The sequence below is a fragment of the Strix aluco genome, chromosome Z (genome assembly GCF_031877795.1).
Source record: "Strix aluco isolate bStrAlu1 chromosome Z, bStrAlu1.hap1, whole genome shotgun sequence".
Taxonomy (NCBI): Eukaryota; Metazoa; Chordata; class Aves; order Strigiformes; family Strigidae; genus Strix; species Strix aluco.
The window spans coordinates 96329284-96333627 of NC_133971.1; positions in this window are offsets into that span (position 1 = coordinate 96329284).

The window sequence follows — 4344 nt, forward strand, 5'->3', positions numbered from 1 at the left end:
TCGGGCGCAGGTTGAAAAGGAAAAGGTCAAAGTTGGGCCTTCTCTCCTCAATTTTGAAAATATAATTTTGTCAGGGAAAAAAAAAATAAAAAAAATCGATTTCTCATCTTTCCTCTGTTAACGTAGAGAGAGTAATTGATGGGAACGGCGGGTGCAGCCCAGCCCTCCGAAGGTGCTGGCAAATGCCCCCTCCACCCGCTTGCCCCCGCGCCGGCCCGCAGCCCTGCTCCCCGTGCTGCGGCACCGCGCTCCCGTTGCTCTGCCGAGGTGGGGAACCCCACCCGGTGCCCGCCGAACAACGCCAGCCACCACCCCAACCACCAGCAAGGGGTCCCGGTGCCCACGGGAGGAGCAGAGCGCAGCCGGCTTGCTGGGAGATGGGCACCAGTGCGCAATCCAGTGAAAGGGTGCAGTACAGGTTTTGTTCAACAAAAAGTCAGATTTCATTTAAGTTATGAAACGCCTTAGAAGATCTTTGCAGCCCTATGAAGCTAAAATTCAAAGTATGATTAATCTTAATTTTTAGGTAATGGTTCCCGCTCTGTAAGAGAGCGCGGGAGTTCCCAGGAGCAGCAGGAGGGGCTGGGGCTGAGCGTCCAGAAAAGCACCTCCCGGCACCAGCTCCCGCAGCGTGACACGGGGTGAGCAGGGGTTGGGGCGCCTGGTCTCCACAGGTACATCCCAACCTCAGCTCTGGGAAAGGGAAAGGGAAAGGGGGAAAAGAAAAAGGAGGAAGAGGAAGAGGGGGAAGGGGAAGGGGAAGGGGAAGGGGAAGGGGAAGGGGAAGGGGAAGGGGAAGGGGAAGGGGAGGAATAGCAAGGAAGAGGAAGGAAGAGGAGGAGGAGGAGGAGGAAAAGGAGGAAGAGGAAGAAGAGGAGGAAGAGGAGGAAAAGGAGGAAAAGGAAGAAGAGGAGGAAGAGGACGCCAGCACATCTGCAGCACCTGGCTCCCATCAGGCTGTGCCCACCCCCTCCCCTCCCTGCCTGCACTTGCCCCTCTTTTCCCCACATCAGCTGCAACTTTTGCCCCCCTTTAGGAAGGACAAGAAGATTTCACGCATAGCTTGCCCCGAACAAAGGCACCTCACGCCAGGCTCGCTGCTGCTTCCTCCTTCCTTTCTCCTTTTCCACCGCAAGCTGACAGCGCCTGGGGTAGCTGGGGTGGGGGGAGCTTCATTTCACACCCGCTTGGTTTGTGTCGAAAAGCAGCTCAGAAAATACTGTGAGCTCCGGGGCCACGCAGGGCTGGTGGCATGGGGAGAAACAGATCATTAGCCCTTGGGATCAGCAGTGGAAATCCGTCGGGAAACGGGGGGTTATCACACACAGCCCGTTTGGAACGCGGCTCGGGGCGCCCTGCAGAGGGGCCTGGGAGCAAACGGCGTTGTACCTCGGAAGAATATAAAATAGGGCTGGTTTTAGACGGGTCTCGGCCGTTTTCACTCACCACCTGCATTTCTCTCCAAGCCCCGCAGTATTTTCCCATGTCCCAAAGCAGAGGGATGCCCAGCGCCCATCCCTGCCTGTACCTGGGCCCAGGCTCGGCACGCTGCCCACACCACCCTGCCCTGCCCACGGCTCCCCGCAGCTCCCGCCACACCGCCCCTGCACACCTTGGCCCTCTTCAGCATTTTTCTCCAACCCAGGCTGAACTCTCGCTATCGAAAAGGTGACATTTCTCCCCATTTTCCCCCCGCTTTGTTACCAGAAAGGCACCGTGGGGGTGGGACCTTTACAAACGCAGAGATGGTTATCAGGGCCCGAGATAAGGATGACATAAAACGCAAGTCTCTGCGTTACTGATTAAAGTGGAAGGGGGAGGGAGGGGGCAGTGGAGGGGACCGCGCTGCTGGGAGCAGCTGCACAGCCTGGCACGGCACAGCACGGCACGGCCCAACAGTCAGGCACAGCGTGGCACAACATGGCACAACACGGCACAGCCTGCACGGCACAGCCCAACACCACCAGGCACGGCACGGCACTCTCGGGCACAGCCTGGCACGGTGCGGCACAGCCCAGCATGGCCCAGCCTGGGATGGCACGGCACGGCCCAACACGCCTTGACATGGCACCGTCCATCATTGCGATGGCACGGCCCGGCCCAACACGTCTTGACCTGGCACTGTCCACCATTGCAATGGCACGGCATGGCCCAATATGCCTCAACATGGCCCAGCCCATCAGTGCGACAGCATGGCATAGCCCAACATGTCTTGCCACGGCCAAGTCCATCATTGCGATGGCACAGCATGGCCCAACATGCCTCAACACGGCACCATCCGTCATTGCAATGGAGTGGCACAGCCCAACACGTCTTGACATGGAACAGTCCATCACTGGGATGGCATGGCATGGCCCAACACACCTCAACACGGCACCATCCATGTTTGTGATGGCATTGATGGCATGGCACCGCCCAACATGTCTTGACATGGCACAGTCCATCATTGGGATGGTATTGCATGGCCCAACATGCCTCAACACGGCACCATCCGTCATTGCAATGGAGTGGCACAGCCCAACACGTCTTGACATGGCACAGTCCATCACTGGGATGGCATGGCATGGCCCAACATGCCTCAACACGGCACCATCCATGTTTGTGATGGCATTGATGGCATGGCACCGCCCAACATGTCTTGACATGGCACAGTCCATCATTGGGATGGCATGGCATGGCCCAACACGCCTCGACACGGCACCATCCATGTTTGTGATGGCATTGATGGCATGGCACACCCTAACACGCCTCAACACAGCCCCGCCCAGCACAGCCCAGCCTGGGACGAGCGGGACCAGCCCGGCCGAGGCGGTTGTCCGGCAGTGGGCTGTGCAGAGGGGACGGGGCCTGGCCGGAGCAGGCAGGTCCCCGCTTGCCAGCTCCGTGCCGGGGGCTCCTGTCCCCACGGGCCCTGCTCCCACTGGGCCCCCCCTGCCCACCTCCTCGCCTGCCCGCACAGCTGCCTGCCCGCTGCCCGCTTCCATCCCTCCCTGCCTCTCCCCGCAGCACCGACACCGCGCCGTGTGCCGCGGCTACGGCCGCGCTCGAGGCCCCTCTGGAGCCCGCGGGGTGTTCCCCGCCGCTGCCCCCCACTTCCAGCGCAGCCCCGGGGGGGACAGGGCTGGGCCGCCCCCACGCAGGAGCCTACCTGGGGGCTCCGGAGCCGCGAGGCGGGATGGGGCCGGGGGGTGGCAGCTCCCCGCCGCGCCTCGGTGGCCGGGCGGTTTTGGCGAGGGCAGAGTTCCCCGCCGCTCGCCGCCGCCACGCCGGCTCGTGCCCGTGGGCTCGGCCTCCCCGGCGCAGAGCGGGGCTGCGGGCGGCCGGGGACCCGACCCTTCCCTCGACACACGCGTGTGCGTGGGGCGCGCCCGCGGTCGCGGAGGCTCCGCGCCCGGCACGGGGACACCGGTGCCTGCCGTGGCCGGGCCGGTTCGTTCACGGTCACGGTCACAGCGCCGCTTTTCCCAAACCGCGTTTAATTCAGCTCCTAACGCCGGTCGACGCCGCGCCTCGGCTGCAAACGGGCAGGCGGGAGAGCGCGGGGGCCGCCAGCCCCGGGGGGTCCCCGCGGCGGCGGGGGCTGCGCGCACCGGACACCCCCGAGCTCCGGGGCAGCCCCAGGCCCCTCCTTGCTCGCCCTCCGGCTTCCGAGCGGAAGAAATGGGTCACGGCTCCCCGGTGCCCTCACCGCCGGCTCCGCACAAAGGCACCGCGGGCAGCCGGGAGCGCGGGGCTGCCGCCTCCGGGACGCGGTGCGGCGCCGTTCGGGGGAGCCGCTCACCGGGCCGGGACCGAGAGGGCTGAAGGGCCGCGAGGAGCCGGGGGGGGCTGAGGGGCCGCGAGGAGCCCCGGGAGGGGCTGAGGGGCCGCGAGGAGCCCCAGGGCTGGGGCTCGGGGCCGCGGCGATGCCCGGACCGGCGGACTCCGGCGCGGCGCTGCCTGAAGGACCCCGCGGTTACAAAAGGGCCGCGGCGCCTTTAAGGGCCCGGCGGGGTCCCTACCCGTCGCCCCGCCCCTCCTGGGCGCCGCGCCGCCATTGGCCGCCCCGCCCCGCGTCCCGCGCCGCCATTGGCCGCCGGCGCTCGCCCCGCCCCTCGCCGCCCGTGAGGGCGCAGGCCCGGCCCCGCGGGCGCGGCCAGGCGCGGCGCGCCCTGGACAGCTCCCGCCGCCCGCAGACGGCGGCGGCGGCGGCGCGGGGCGGACATGGCGCGGGGCCGGCCTGGGCCCGGCTGAGCGGCCGCTGCCCCGCTGCCCCGGCGGCCTCGGGCCGCAGCCGCCCCCCCCGCGCACCCCCCCGGGCGCCGCCGCCGCCGCCGCCCTCCTCCTCCTCCTCACGATGAGCGG